The 17,036-nt window shown below is 46.1% G+C and overlaps 1 protein-coding gene across 1 annotated transcript in view; it reads left to right on the top strand.

The window, feature by feature from the left end:
* Positions 1–17,036, top strand: part of SEC23A (SEC23 homolog A, COPII component) — a 989,636-nt gene that overhangs the window by 465,811 nt on the left and 506,789 nt on the right. The gene's annotated exons all lie outside the window — the stretch shown is intronic.

The following is a 17,036-nucleotide window of genomic DNA, read 5'->3' as shown; positions in this document are numbered from 1 at the left end:
ACCATCAAAGACCCAATCGAAGAAACTTAAAAAGGGATCAGATTGCCATAGATTTATAACAACATTCAATACTGAACATAAAGAAATTAGATCTTTTTCAAACAAACATTGGCATTTGGTGAGAAATGATCCAATTTTGGGGCCCAAAGTGAGTAAACACCCGGATATAACATGTAGAAAGTCCAAATCATTAAAAGATCTGATGGTGAAGAGTGAATTTCAGGAAAGGAGGGGGGAGCCCCGACCTGGTTACAACAGAAAATGGTTTTTAAAAAGTGTTTTAAATGTAAGGCATGCCAACATGGGTTGAATCGCACACATTTTAAGACATTTTTTAACAAAACTGTTGCTGTTAAGGTCATTTTAACGTGTAGGTCGAGCGTTGTTGTGTACCTGTTGCAATATCCTTGTTTAAAAATGTATATAGGAAGTACCACTCTACCTGAGTATAAAATAATTTTGCAACACCGCTGAGCAGTTATCAATCAGGATAAAACTTATCCAATTGCTAGACATTTTGAAACTCATCATCAGAGTAATCCCTCAAGCCTGCAGTACAGTTGCTTAGCGGAAATCCCCAGAAGAAGAGGGGGAGATAGGGAGAAAGAACTCAGAAAGCTTGAATCTTACTTCATTTTAGAGTTCAATCTCATGGATTAAATATTGATGAGGATTTGTACACCTGCTTAAACTAAATAGATGATGTAACTGAAAAGAGTAGAGAAGAACTAAGAGGCTGCACACAATGGAACCATTTATTTTTAGACTCATTTTTTGAAAGGCGTGAAGCGAAGAGACTAAGCACTTGGCAATAATGAATTTTGACGGAAAATTGTATAGCTATTCAGTACATTTTTTAATTTTATTTTTGTATTGTATTTATGATGACTGAAGTGGTTATTTGTATAAACTGGCATGGAGTTAATGTGAAAAGATTACACTGACTAAGCACTTGCACTTTATAGTGGAGAGAAAATTAATGCCAATAGAAGAGAATAAGCTTTACCGCTCTTCTTATTTTATTTTAAATAAGTCTAGTAGTGGAGAGAACACTAGCATATTAGTTATGAGTGAACAATTATGAATAGCAGGACCACTATTAGAAGGAAATTATTTTTTACATATTTATATTTATATTGAGTGTATAGTAAAGTATATGAAATGCATTCCTGTTTTTTTATAGAAGTAATATACTGTAAAGCACTAGCACTTTATGATATTTGGTACTGTATGAAATATGCACTGGCACTTTTTCATAACCGTCAAAGAAATCTTTTGCACTTTATTGTAACAGGAACTGACCATCTGTGACAAACATTGCAAATAAGGACTTCAAAACAAATGAATGGGGTCTTATGCGATTAAGAATCGTTTAAATATTGGAAATGTAAAGAAACACTAAAGAAATTAGTTTTTCTGCAAAATATATAATTTCTGATTATATTAATCAAAAACACACCCTAGTAGTGAGCATTGAATAATGACTTGTTTATTTTTTGTTACAAGTGAACATGCTCTCTTATCCATTTAGTTGTCCAAATTAACATGTTTTAAGATGGCCGCCAGTTTTACATTGAAATCGAATTGTGTGGTACTGTAGTCCTTTGTTAATGTCTTCTGTAGGATTGACTGTTAATGTGAATGAAATGGCGTTTCCACATTGTGAAAAAGGCAGCGTGAGGCTGTCGAAACACGTAGATGTGATTGTCACCGAATAAAGAAACTGAGTGATTCTAACCCCTTGGAGTGCTGGATGATTATTGAGAGAAATCGATAATCCTATGTTGATGTATATATATATATATATATATAATATTACCTACTGGCGGTTGCCAGTAGGTAGTTATAGTTAGTACCTAGTTTCCATAGGAAAAGCATTTTTTGATTTGCTAAAAACTTTGGCGTCATTTGACTAATCTTCGCGAAATTCTCTAAAAAAAAAAAGTCTATCCAGGTCAGCTCCTATCCTGAAAGTTTGGGGGTGATTCGTCAAGCAGGCGCTGAGAAAAAAGGGGGGTCACAAAACGCGTTTTCTCCATGTTAATTTCCATATGAAATTTTGAGACGGGCTACAGCCCGAACTGCTGAACGCAATTACCCTAAATTTGGCAAAAAGGTAGAGCTTGGTTTAGAAAGCAACCTTTTTTTTAAATGGTGTAAATCCGTACAGTAGTTTTTGAGATATTCAAAAAATCAATTTCCCATAGGAAACTTTGGGCAAGGCTACAGCAGAAACTGCTAAACGTAATTACCCCAAATTTGGCAAAAAGGTAGTGCTTGGTTCAGAAAGCGACCTTTCTTTTAAATGGTGTAAATCCGTTCAGTAGTTGCTGAGAAATTAAAAAAATAAAAGTTTCGATATCTAGGGCAGCGGTGGAGTCGCGACCCCTCCCGACCACGAGCTTTATTCTAATTGGCTGCCACGACCACCAGCTTCATTCTACTTGGCTGTCAACACACCAAACCAGAAAGTTTTGGCAGCCATCTTGTGACTCGGTAGAAGCGAGTCACCAGAAAACAGAGAAACAAAGATATAAAACAAGAGAAGGGGGCAGGGTAGAAGCACCCTGGCCCCCTAGGCCTGCTCAGGGGGTCCCAGAAGGACCCACAGGGCCAAAAAAAGCTTTTTATTTTTTCTATTTCGGCGCCGCCCTGTCATAGCAAACTTGCTTTGGATTATGGAGGCGAGAGCAGGGAAACCTGCTCTTGCTTCCAAAATCCAAAGCTGATTGTTTTTCCACATGGGGAGCTGCATGTCAGCAGCTCCCCATATGGAAAAGCAATGCCAGCTCCTGCAGGACACGGGGAGCCGGCTGGACCGTGTGGGCATTGGGGCTCTCCCCACTGTCCCCAACGGTGAGGCCAGGCCCCGGGGGATGGGGTCCTCGGGCCGGAATAAGCCACGGAAGGGGGGCCGACGCTGCCCTCTTCTTCTTCTCTTTTTTAAAAAAAAATAATTAACATGTCGGCATGCTTCGGGGGATGGGGTCCCCGACGTGAATGTAAATTAGTGTAAGTGGACGTTTAAAAAAGACGAGCTTTTTATTTTTTCTATTTCGGCACAATATGCGCTGGGGTCGCAAATTCCGTCAAATTGTTTAAAAACAATGAAGCGTCGGTTCCCGTGTTTTATTTTAATGAGGCCCCCGGGTGGGCTAGGTCCCGGGGGCATTTCTTAAAAAATAGCGGGGGCCACTGGGGCCCCTTCAGCCCCGGGGACCACCACCGTGCGGCCCTCCTTCTGGCCTGAAGCCCGTGATGGCTTTGGGGACCACCACCCCCCAGGGCCGGCTCCTGCAGTGTCCAGGGGTGCCCACCCCCGGGACACTGCTGCTTGCTATGACAGGGCAGGAGCCGCGCGGCTCCCGCCCTGTCATAGCAAACTTGCTTTGGATTTTGGAGGCGAGAGCAGGGAAACCTGCTCTTGCTTCCAAAATCCAAAGCTGATTGCTTTTCCACATGGAAAAGCAATGCCAGCTCCCGCTGGACCGTGTGGGCATTGGGGCTCTCCCCACTGTCCCCAACGGTGAGGCCAGGCCCCGGGGGATGGGGTCCTCGGGCCGGAATAAGCCACGGAAGGGGGGCCGACGCTGCCCTCTTCTTCTTCTTCTTTTTTTGTTTTTTTTTTTAAAATAATGAACATGTCGGCATGCTTCGGGGGATGGGGTCCCCGACGTGAATGTAAATTAGTGTAAGTGGACGTTTAAAAAAGACGAGTTGCGGCCCCCCCGTATGAAAGCGATGGGTGTGCGGCTCTCAGCGCAGCACTCGAGTACTTCTTAAGTATTTCAAACACCGAGGGGTATATTCTGAAGGACACATTGCCGAGTTAACGCCACTTTATCGCAACCAGAATGGTGATACATTTAACGCACCATTCACAAGCTGGAGCAAACAGCCCATATCACCAGTTTACCAGCGATAGCAGCCTCAAAAAGCATCGTCACGGATGACCCCGGCAAATATTGCGAATGAGATGTAGAGTAGACATACCCGTGCAAAAAGCAGCAAACACATCACTTCGCATGTTTATCAACCACCAGCAAGATCGTCGAAGAGAGTACAAAACGGGTGATAAGTTGGGTTAGTAGCAGGAAGTTTACACCTGCTCTGAGCTGGTGTAAAGTCGGACTACAACCTGCAACATGAAAGGGAGCCCAGCCCAGAGCCACACCTGAATGACAACCGATGCAATGGAGCCAACGATCATGCAGCTCGGACACACAACACTGCTCTTACACCCCCCGCCACCAGCCCCTTGTCCGCCATCCCCCCTCACACCCACCCCCCACAAACAAATGTGACAGCAACCTTAGGAAATCTGGAACGTAACAAATTGGCTGATGTCGCACAATTATAATTAAGATGATGCATGTGAGGTTGGACAAATAAGAATCTCAGTCATCTATGGATTTACATATAAAGCATTTTATTTATACAAAACAACAAAATAAAAGTAGGTACAGGCATGGCGTGTCATCCCTTGACAATTTGTGAATCACAGCCTGCAAGACAAAAAGAAAGATAAGATTGTGCATCATGCGTCCAAGGAGAGAGAGAGAGGAAGACAGAGAAAGAGAGAAAAAATGAGAGAAAGAGGATAGAGAGAGGGAGAAAGAGTGAGATACAAGGTAGAGAAAGAGTGTGAGAGAGAGGAAGAGAGAGAAAAAGTGAGACTGAGGAAGAGAGAGAGAAAGAATGAGAGAGGAAGAGACAGAGAAAGAGTGTGAGAGAGAGAAAGGAAGAGATAGAGAGAGAGAGAGAGAAAGAGTGTGAGTGACAGAAAGGAAGAGATGGAGAGGGAGAGTGAGTGTTGACACTGTGGAGAAACTCCTCACAGCTCACCTTTCTGCCACCGGTGTGTCTCCAACCACGGGCCGGGACATAGTGCAGCCCTCAAGTTTAGTCATCTGAAACATAGTATAGAATCAGTAATGGCAGAGTACTTACAACTGCACACGCGTAGTTCTCTGTTTCACCCCTGCGCACCCAGGCTGCTGCACCCCATCGACTCCCGCCGCTCATAGGTGTCTTTCCACCCTGCACACTCAGGCTGCTGCACCTCATCGACTCCTGCCACTCAGAGTTGTCTGCCCGCCTCTGCGCACCCAGGCTGCTGTACCCCATCCACTCTCACTGCCCAGAGGTGTCTGCCCGCTGCTGTGCACCCAGACTGCTGCACCCCATCCACTCCCAGTGCCCGGAGGTGACTGCCCGTTCCTGCGCACCCAGACTGCTGCACCCCATCCACTCCCACTGCCTAGAGGTGTCTGCTCGCTCCTGTGCACCCAGGCTGCTGCACCCCATCCACTCCCACTGCTCGGAGGTGTCTGCCCCCTCTTGTGCACCCAGGCTGCTGCACACTATCCACTCCCACCGCCCAGAAGTGAATGCCCGCTGCTGCGGAAACAAGCCTCTCTGCTCACTTTCTGCTACCGGTGTGTGTGTAAGAGGGTCCACCATGTGCCGAAGCAACCTCCTCACCCTTTGCGTACACGCGGTCAAGCCAAGCTCACAACTCGGAGTGGGTGTTGATTGCCAGGCTGGCCACGCATCATCGCAGGCTGCACACGCCTTCAGCTCTGGTAGCACTAACTCAGTGGAACTGAAGTCATTGCCTCGTGGCGGTCGTCAATCTGTGAATCACAGCCTGCTAGACAAAAAGCAAGATAAGATTGTGCGTAATGCGTCCATCAAAGGAGAGAGAGAGAGAAAGAAAGAGTGAGAGGAAGACAGAGAGAAAGAGTGAGAGGAAGACAGAGAGAGAGAAACCGTGAGGGAGAGGAAGAGAGAAACCGTGTGAGTAAGAGGAAGAGAGAAACAGAGGAAGAGTGAGAGACAGAGAGAAAGAGTGAAAGAGAGAGGACAGAGAGAAAGAGAGAAACAGTGTGAGAGAGAGGAAGAGAGAGAGAGAAAGAGTGTGAGGAAGAGATGGAGAGGGACAGTGAGTGCCCACACTGTGGACAAAACCCTCACAACTCACCTTTCCGCCACCGGTGTGTCTCCAACCACGTGCCGGAACATAGTGAAGCCCTCAAGCTCACTCATCTGAAACATAGTACAGAATCAGTAATGGCAGAGTACATACGACTGCGCACGCCTAAATCGCTGTCCCGCCTTTGTGCATCCAGGCTGCTGCACCCCATCCACTTCCACTGCCCAGAGGTGTCTGCCCGCCGCTGCGCACCCAGGCAGCTGCACCCCATCCACACCCGCCGCCCAGAGGTGTCTGCCTGCACCTGCGCACCCAGGCCTCACTGCTCACCTTTCCGCAGACAGGGCACCCTCCACAGCATACAGCCCTGCTCCGCAGGCCATGAGGTCTAAAATTTGGTGCTGCGTCTTGATTTTACCATGGCAGAGGACATACCAGTGCACCCGCCATCATCGCAGGTTGCACACCCACTCAGCCCTTGCGGTGCCACTAACTCTGTGACCAGTGAGGCCACGCCACGTGACGGTAGGCCCCACTGTTCAATGGCTCAGGCCTACACTGCGGTCCAGCAGGGCACACATAACCTGACCTGTCCGGACCACCGGGACGGGGCATCATCGCAGGCTGCACACCTGCTCAGCACTTACAGTGCCCCAACCTCAGTGCACCGAAAGTCACCGTCCCATAGCAGTGTGCCTGTGCCGGCCGCAGTGCATCCCGTGCACCAAGTCTGAAATGGAAATGGTGTGGAGCACGTTCGCCCGGTCCTTTTTATTGGCAGGGTCACGCTTCCTGTGACGCCTGTGCTTGATGGGTGTGGTGTGGGTGTAAACCAGCCATCAGGGAGTGGCTGTGGCATACTGACAACTAGACCTGTGAGCAGCAGATCACTACAATGAAAATCTGGGCCATGTAGCGTTGTTGTCCCTCCCTGTATGCGTAAGCGGATTGGGCTGGGCTGGCGTATGCCAGTCCTGCGTGAGGCTGTGAACAATGACTCCGGAGCTCTGGGCGTGGTTCCGTCCTGGGCTGTATGAGGAATCAACTGATGTGGGTGTCACTGTTGTAGGGCTGCCGCCACCCGGGCCACAAGCGCCAATGTGTCACCCTGTGACTCGAGTCCTAAAACATGGCCAACATGGAAGGTAGGGGGAATCACTGACCCTACATTCATCCATACTTCCACACATGAAAGATCGTGCACATGACATATCTGTGTGGATATGAATGTTTATTGCACATTCAGTGGAGTGTTGCAGGTGTAGCAATACAGGGCCATGCAAAGCCCAAATTTCCGTTTTTGGCACATAGAGGGCAGCCAATTAGAGCCAAGCTCGTGCTTGGGGGTTAGGCTCCGCCAACATATGTACTTATCCAATCACTCTGCCAATTCCGAAGCCCTTATAAATTCACTATACACTCTCTTTGCAGTACTCTAATGATCCAGTCTCTACCTGTGTACTTATACAATGACCAAGACAAAGTTACATAACCGACGTTTTCCCCACTGCCAGGGGTAACATGGTTGCGAGCTCTGTCCACAGCAGAATGTAATGTGGTAGGGCCCAGGGGCAGCATCATGCATACATAATGAACACACGTACACAGTTAGATAGATAGTGGAACTGGGTACGGGCACGTGCGCTCTGCCCCTTTTTATTAACAGGGTCACATGTCCAGTGACGTCTGTGCTGGATGCGTGTGGGGTGAGTGTAAGCCAGCCCTCAGGAAATGGTTGGTGCTGGCAACAAGTACAACAGTAATCATGAATCACACACAGAGATTCAATCATAAAGGGTCCATGACTTGTGCCGCACTGAGGTAGGGGCACCAGATCTGAAATAATACACAAAAGATTCTATTGTAAAGCGTTCATGACTTGTGGTGCACTGAGGTAGGGGCATCAGAAGCATTCCGCGTGTGCACAGATAGCGATGATGCGTGGTCTGGGAGGGCCGCACTGGTAGCAATGTCTGTTGCCTACTGGACTGCGTCATCTGCAATCGCAACTCGATCTGAATTGGGAGCTCTGCAGTCCTCAATGTAGATGGAAGGCAGTAGTCAGCACAGACATCGAGGAATGCTTTTTGTCACTTCCTCTTGACAAAATCCGAGGACATAGAGTACAATTCTGTCTGCAATTAATAAATCATGTCTCAATGTAAATTGTGAACTCTGCTGACCGCAGTGTAGGTAACAAAAGATGAAATATGTATGGAATACATTGTCGAAATGTGTAGGTTTCGGGGACGTTATAGTTAGTTGCCTACTGGACTCTGAAATTAATGAATCAAGACTCAATTTTAATAGTGAGCCCTGCCAGAGGCAGCGGTCAGCAAGGGCCCACAGCCACGTGGCGTTGAGTTGAGCTGCACAGTTAGTGGCATCACAAGCATCCAGCGTGTGCGGAGCCTGCGATGTTGCGTGGTCCGGGTAGGCCGCACTGGTAGCAATGTCATTTGTCTAATGAATTCTGCCTTAGTAAGGGTATGTGGCGATGACTTATGGTGCACTGAGTTAGTGGCACCTGAAGCACTCAGCGTGTGGGCTCCCTGCGATGATGCGTGGTCCTGGCGGGCCGCACTGGTAGCAATGTCTTTTGTCTAATGAATTCTGCCTTAATAAGGCCTCGTGGCGTTGACTTGTGGTGCGCTGAGTTAGTGGTACCTCTGGCACTCAGCGTGTACGCACCCTGCGATGATGCGTGGTCCGGGCAGGCCGCACTGGGAGCAATGTGTCTTGCCTACTGGACTGCGTCATCTGCAATCGCGACTCTATCTGAATTGTGACCCCTGCTGTCCGCAATGTAGATTGAAGGCAGTAGTGTGTACAAACGTAACTCTGCGGTGCTGTGCCGCTGTGATTGCAGGGGGCCTGTGTCGAGGAGGCCAGTGGTCATGGCGGCAGCCAGTGGTCATGGCGGCAGCCACGTGGCAGGGTGAGGGCCGCCGCTCTGGCAGACGCGTTGGCCTTCACACAAGTGAACCACGCCCGGAGCCCCGGCCTATTTATTCACACTTCTAGGCTGGAGTGGCGGACGTTGGACCAGCCCACTGCGCTTCCGCTTACAGGGGACGACGACACAGGTACATGACCGAGATCTTCCCCACTACCTGAGGTAACATGGTTTCGTCCACTGTCCACAACACTACAAGCACCAGCAGTATATGTACACATGGAGAGGTTTGTGCTCTGCATAGTGAGGTCTGTCCAGCACATCACCGCTACACTTGGTATTGTGTGCATTATTATTGGTGGGTGACTTGCGTCCTTCACACGTGTTTGGTTGCCACATCTCGCAACATTCAGCTAATGTGTGGCAGAGGGGCCATGCTGTTTTTGGAAGGTCCGCTGTCCTGTTTTGCGCTGCCTCGGTGGTAGTGGGGGGTGGGGGGGTGGTCCGGGGGCGAGGTCCTGAGTGTGCTGGCAGTGGGTTTTGTGGCCTTCTTGGGTGTCGGAGGTGCATGATCAGTACCTCTATGACATGTGTTGGTCTTCAGATGTGATTCTGGGCTGGACTCCCTTTCACACTGTAGGTAGTCGTCCTACTTTACACCAGTAAAAGGCAGATGTTACATTCCTACTGTTAACACAGCTTATCGCCTGTTTTTGGATAGCACCGCAGATTTGGCTGCTCATTGAAAATATCGGGAAGTGGTGTTTTCGTGTTATTTTTGCACAGGAACGCCTACTCTGCATATTATTAGCGTTAGTTGCTGCTCTCATTTGTGGCGATTTTATTTTTTTCTGCGGAAGCTATTGCAGGAAAACTGGCGATATCTGCTGTTTTCACCAGGTTGAGAATGGAATGATAATTTAAAATCAATGAAAAACTATAGGTTTAATGAACATTATAATTAGAAATTAGCATTTAAAAAACCTTTGAAATTCACTGAAAAAACCATAGGTTTCAGGGACGTTCTAGTTAGTTAGACATTTCATTCGTACAAAACCAGAGAAATTTGAACGTTCTAGTTAGTAGATCTAACTATAACTCGCTCCCCCGCTATGCACTGCTGATGACGTCGCATATTACATCACTCATGACATGGTCAGTGACATCACTAATGACATCACTGATGACATCTCAAATGACATCTCAAATGAAATCTCAAATGACATCACTGATGACATCATCCACGTGATAATCTGATGCACCTCCTCACACCCTAATATAACCTTTGATACACCCACTCTAAAATACAGACAACCATTTTCGAAACCATAGACAAATCAATAGCAGTTACTATATACCCACTGACTAATCCCTAGCTATACACACACACATTCATTCATTCACCCATACAGTTATTCATATATGCAGTCACTCATCAATACAGCATTATTATATGTACTCATACACCTATACAAACACTCATACACCGTCACTCATCCATAGTTATTGACACACCTAGCTAGTCATGTAAAGAATCAATAACACTGCCATTTACTCACCTATACAACTTATACATTCACTATCTAACCTATTCATACAGATACTAACATATACTCACTCTCTTATACAATCACTGACACAAGCACACACTCATTTATACAGCCACTCTCACAATTACTCACTCTCACATATAGTCATTTATATACTCCAACACTCACATATACTGCCTTTCACATATGTAGTTACTCACACATATACCAGTTAGACATGCATTTACTCACCAACACACTGATACACACACTCACTCTCCTATACAGCTATTTCCACATGCACTATTGAACCCATACACCCAGTAAATTATCCACTCACATGTAGGCAGAAAGTCACACACCACCCACCCACCCACACACACAAACACTGAGGCACCCATACAGATACTCATGCAACTAATAAGTAACCCATATAGACAGTCATGTACCATCATCAACCCATGCAGAAGCTTACACAACAACTGAGAGACTGATACAGACATTCTCACAGTTCAGTCACTAACCCATGCATTCAGTAAGACACATTTAATCACTAACGGTCAGTCACACACCTATTAAATCCTCCACCCACACACTTATACACCAACTCATTCTTCAATACACCTTGGCATTAACATATATAAGATATATTTAAACTTTACAGAAACACACATTCACTGGATGATGTCATCAGTGATGTCACTGACCATGTCATGAGTGATGTAATATGTGACGTCATCAGCAGTGCATTGCGGGGGCGCAAGTTATAGTTAGCTCTACTAGCTATAACGTTTCTCTGGTTTTGTATGATTGAAATGTCCAACTAACTATAACGTCCCTAAAACCTATGTTTTTTTCAATGAAAAAAAAATAATATATATATATATTTCTTTTTTCCCCACTGTAAAAACCAACGGTTACAGGTATGTTCTAGTTAGGCTTAGATTTCACTGATACAAAACCAGTGAAATTCGGCAGGTACCTGACCTGACCTAGGTATAACTTATACCCCTCAATGCACTGCTTCTGACCGCACATATTACATCACTCATGACCTGCTCAGTGATATCATTGATATCTAAATGACATCACTGATGACATATTCCTGTCAGTGTAAGTATTTTGTAAGAGTTTCATTGTTAAACATACATACTGAGGTACTACAAGTAGTATACTAGGTGCATTACTAATGAGTGATACTACTTCTAATATATATTATGTGAGTTGCTGTGTGCATGCATGTCTACTTGTGCGTATGGGTGTATGAGTGGCTGTATGGGTATATGAGTGGGTTGGTGAGTAGCTGTGTGGGTGAGAGATGCTGTATGAGTAGCTGTATTGGTGAGTGAGTGTGTCAGTGACTGTATGGGTGGGTGAGTGGCAGTGTGAGTGGCTCTATGGGTGGGCGGGTAAGTGGGTGTGTAGTGACTATGGGTGAGTGAGTGGGTGTTGGATAAGTGAGTTGGTGTGTGAGTGGCTGTATTGGAGAGAGTGGTTGTGTGAATGCTTTTATGGATGTTTGAATGGGTATGTTAGTGGTTGTGTGAATGAGTGATGAGTGTGTAAGGGCTTGTGTGGGTGAGTGAGTGGCTGTGTTGAGAGGCTGATTGGGTGAGTGACTCGGTGTGTGACTAGCTCTTTATAGGTGAGTGTGTGGTTATGTGCCTGGCTGTATGGGTGAGTGACTGGGTGTATGAGTGGCTGTATGGTTGAGTGACTGGATGCACATTTGCAGAGTGGTGGAGAAAGGGGGCGTGGCCTCCTAACACCTGTCCACAATCCTGCTGTGTGGGACTTATTGGAGGTAACAGGAGGACGTGTTGGCTCCCAAGAACCCTCTGGAGCCAAGGGGACCTAATCCCCCAACCAGCACTGCACCAGGAGGTGTGTTTGCAGAGTGGTGGAGAAAAGGAGCATGACCTTTGGCGACTGGCATTTTTTTATTATTATTTGTGGAGGGGGGCAGCATGGCACCCCTTCTCTGGGCCAATTTCGGCCCGAGGACCCCATCGCTTGGGCCAGGCCAATTTTAAATAGGGGGGGGGGCAAGTGGCCCCCCCCTCCCCAGGCCTCACTTGTGGGTGCCCTGGTCTCACCCAGTGTACCCACATTCTAAGGTTGGGGACCACAGGAGGAGTCTGAATGCCCCCGCAGCACCTGCCAGCTCCCAGCCTCCTGCAGGAGCCAGCATTGCTTTTGGACAGTGGGAGCTGCTGAAAATGCAAACGCGTTTTGGGACCCGCCCCTATTTCTTGGCCCCCACTTGATGCATCACCCCGAAGTTTTCAAGACACCAGCTAAAGTGAGTGTCAAATTAGTTCTAAAAATTGCGCAAAGATTTGTCAAATGACGCCAAAGTTATTGGCAAATGAAAAAACGCTCTTCCCATGGAAACTAGGTCCTAACTATAACTTTATACTTGCGACTGCCAGTAGGTTATATTTATGTACATATGTTTATAAATATATAATGTGTTTGTGTATATATAAAGATGTGTTAAACTGTTTCTACCATCCTCCTCAAGGGTCCTTCTATTACTATACATTTACCTTTAAAACTGCTTGCTATTCTGATTCAAGCATGTGAATCTATGAAAGATCCAATACGGGAGAATGAAAATAAGTTACTTACATTTAACTGCAGTTCTTCAGTATTGGTATCTTTCATAGAGTCACATGTGACCCACCCTCCTTCCCTTAGAGGCTCCCCTCATTGACTGGGATTATTTATCCCCACTGGTGGTTGAAAATCTGAGGGACTCCACCTCTTATGGTAGTGTTCTAGAGGGTGCTGCTGTCACCTGATTGGTTATGATTCAAGTTTGGTCCTTTTTTTAAAAGGCATGGATAGGCGATTAAACTGACTTTTCATTGCCATTTTAGCCTATGATACGAATACATACTCCTTTACTATGTAACGTGGGACTCCCACTTTAACGGTGGGGAATGATTCAAACAAGAGAATCTATGAAAGATGCCAGTACTGGAGAACTGCAGTTACAGGTAGATAACTTATTTTCCTACCTAGCGCTGACAGCTGTTCAGTTGGGCACAAAGAGTGTTTTGCACACTCATTTGAGGCAAAACAGTTGTAGTGAACGTTGGCAACATGACCATCATCTACTATAACCTTGCGGTGTAAAGATGGTGTAAAGTCTTTGCTTTAGACAGCTTCGATTTATCTGACATGAATGGTAATTACTTATTAACGAGGTACACAGAAGCTCTTCGGGAGATATAGACATTGGCGGTTTCCAGACATCGTCAGTGATTCACGATTGTATGGTGTTGCCGCACAGTCCCTGCATACTGGACTAGACACTACACAAGCAAAAGCAAGCTCTGTGAGTATCAGCAGATTGGCAGTCCAACTTGTATACATGCCATTTGATGGCCTGAGACTGTTGATGAGAAAACGTTAAACTCCCGTGAGCAATTAAGATAAAGGAATTAATTGCACTGAGATTAGCATTCCCACCCAAAAGGTTTCCCCAACAATACAGAACATTTTGGGAATAACATCATGAACCACACACATAGGGCACCACAAACCCATTCTCCGTAGCAGCAGTTATTTCATCTTTACCACAACAGTGCACCCTCGATTCTTGCAGATATGGTCCTTGTTGGGGTACGGATGGCAGCCTACCTAAAGAAATGGGGTTCGATAACCTCAGGTCAGTGGGACCTCCAACCCTCTCCTCTTACCCTCAAAACAAACATCTTGATGCCGGAGGTTTCTTCCCTACTGCCAAAGGAAGTGTCCAAATCTCATGGAGCAATGGTTGCTATTAGTACTGCTTCATAGTGCAAAAGGATTTCTCCTCCTTCCTTAAAATACAAATCTCGTACTTCCTGAACAAGTTTTTAAGGAAAGACAAATTTTAAGTCTGGCCCATGATATTTAAGCTTTGCAGCTGTACGACTGAATGGTATCCTTTGATTTACCTGATGTTTCAGATTTGGCCTAAATACTCTTAGAACTTTCTAGGGTGTTGTTACTAAGGTGTCAGTTGTTTGTAGTTATTCAGCTTCATCATCAAGTTATCTATCTTTACCTGTACCTTGTGGCAGTTCTGGACACCAAGTCATTACAGGCCTTTACCAAGGTCAGGGGATTGCCTTACATCTTGCAGATGGTTGTACAGTTCAAATCCCTGAATCTGCTTAGTGATTCAGGCTTGTTTGTTCATGAGACTCTTTCAGTGGCTGCTAAGGAGTTCAGTGAAACCAGTCCCTTGGGCTTCTGTTTGTAAAAGTGGAAATACCAGCCTCGCTCTTCTTAATGCTGGGCTCCCAGTCTTCTACAGCCTCTCTCTTACAAGGGCAAGTGGTGCAGAGCATGGGGGGAGCTGGTTCTGTAATCAAGACCTCAATCTTCACTTTTTTATGGATGGCTCTCGTCTTGGTTTAGAAATGCATCTGAGTGACGTGACCATCAATGCAATGGAACAACAGCTGATTTCGTTCTCCCTTATTCTGGTGTTCATTTTCGGGTACTTTTTGATAATACTATGGACAATGGCATATGTAAATAAGCAGGGAGGAGTCTCCTCGAGGTCCTTATGCAAAGAGACTGCTCATTTGTGGACCAAGGCATTAAACAGGAAAATTGGACCATCAGCCTTGCGTCTAGCTGGGTCTCAGAATGGGAAGGCTGTCAGTTGGGGGGGGGGGGGGGAGGGGGGGGGTGGACATTGATCGCTCAGAAGCAAGTGGAAGCTGTGTCCTCAAGTGCTAGCTGTTCCCTGTCACAATTAGAGAGTCCCAGAGATTGATTTTCTGTGACCAAGTCCAACAACAAATGTTTTGGTGCTGTTCTATAGAATGCCTAGCATCCATGTTGATAGGCGAATGTTTATTTGTGTAGTGGATTTTTAAGCTCTCCCATGCCTGTGTGCCACTGCCTCAAGTGCAATAAGTCATCAACAAATTCAGAGATCACAGGGCAGCACCCCAAATTGGGCAAGACAGGCATGGTACCAGACCTCCTCCTGTTGAGCTTATAGCCTCTGTTATGCCTTCTGTTTAGGAGGATTTCCTTTCTCAGCACAGTGGGCTTCTCATTTAACTTTTCCTTGCAAAGCGGAGGCTTCGAGCAAGAAATGTAAAAGGTTAACCTTGAGTTTGTATGATCTTCCTTTGAAAGTCTATGAAGTGCTTCGGTGTGACCGATGTCTGCTTGCTCGAGCTGTACTAATGGATGGTTATTTTTTCTCTTCCTGGTTTAAAGATGAATCCAATGATCCTTTAAGTGTTAGCGCTAGAATATAGTTTCTCTCAATCGTGGTATCCTTGGCTATGAAGGGTTTCACAGCTGGGACAGTTCAGGGCTGTCTAGTAGCCATCTCAGTCTGTGCCTTTTTAACCAGACCATGGAATTTATTTCAATCTCCTACTAAATGGCAGCTTACATCACAGCTGCATGGCACCTCACGAGGCTAGAACAATGAAGGCATAGGACACCATGCTGTTTGTTATTTCTTCTCTTAAAGCCTCACCTTGATCTAAAGCACCTTGCGGGCCCTATGACATTTTAATATGCTTCTTGGGCCGGTAGCGCTTTGATTAGATCAACCCAGAAGAGTGGTCACCTTTTATCCTCCATTCTTAGGATCCACGTTTAATGAGCAGGTTTGTTTTTTGTAAACTCCTTAAATAGAATAGCTTTAAAGTACTGTACAATCTTGTCCATGAGAACAAAGTTAACAGTAGTTCGTTGGAGGGAGGGGACGGAGGGAGACAAAAAGGGGAGACGAGGAGAACTATGCCTAATGTCCGGCTGGGTAGGTGATGGTCGAGGGGGTGAACCAGGGCCAATCTCTAATATAGCTGTCTAGCAGCTCCAACGGGCATCGGCCATGTTGCTCAGGTTTCCACAGTAGGGAATAACAATGATAGCAGATTTGCATGGTTACATTAGTTACAGTTGCATAATCAAACATAGGGGATCAGGACCTCAGTAGAGGAAGGAGGGAAGTGAGGGGAGAATAAAAGAACAGGGGGCAGGGAAGCAGCTCAGTTCTGGTAGACCGGCAGTGGAAGAAAAGTGTCTTATGGAGGCCCAAAAGTTAGAGCAAGCGGGACCAGAACCCAGGTGGGCCACATAGATACTCAGGCCAATGCCAATAAACAAAAACCATGCAGAGTCATCTCAGCATCTAATATGAGATTGTTTGAAAAATGGGTCCCAGGGTGGAAATCCATAAGATGTAGAGTCCAGGCGACCTAGTTAAGGGAGGTTGGGGGTAGAGGCAGCGACTAATGAGTCTTTCAGCAGCTCCGGTGCAGATCACCGATGATCGCTTCACTCATCAAATACTCAGAGTATACTCAGATTGCTACATGTAAGTAGCAATCTGGATTGTGCATGACAGAGGCAGATGAGGCGGTGGAAACCTATGGAAGATGGCTAGCTGTTGCCTGGTGATGAGTCCAGTCTGACGTTCAGAAGCACAAGATGAACTGTAGTGTTTGATTCATGTCAGCTCTTCATTCTCTTCACTTCAATGGCCAATAAGCCAAAAAAGTTTAAACAGCAGGGGTGCATTATGCAGTGTTTGGCTCTCCCATCTCTAGACAGACAAGAAAGAAGAAGATGGAAGCAACTCTATGGGAAGGACACATTTTAGAGGATCTCTGCTGTAGCTGGACTAGCCATAAGGTTAGGGATGGCT

The sequence above is a fragment of the Triturus cristatus genome, chromosome 9 (assembly GCF_964204655.1).
Source record: "Triturus cristatus chromosome 9, aTriCri1.1, whole genome shotgun sequence".
Classification (NCBI taxonomy): domain Eukaryota; kingdom Metazoa; phylum Chordata; class Amphibia; order Caudata; family Salamandridae; genus Triturus; species Triturus cristatus.
This window is presented reverse-complemented; position numbering and strand designations above follow the sequence as displayed.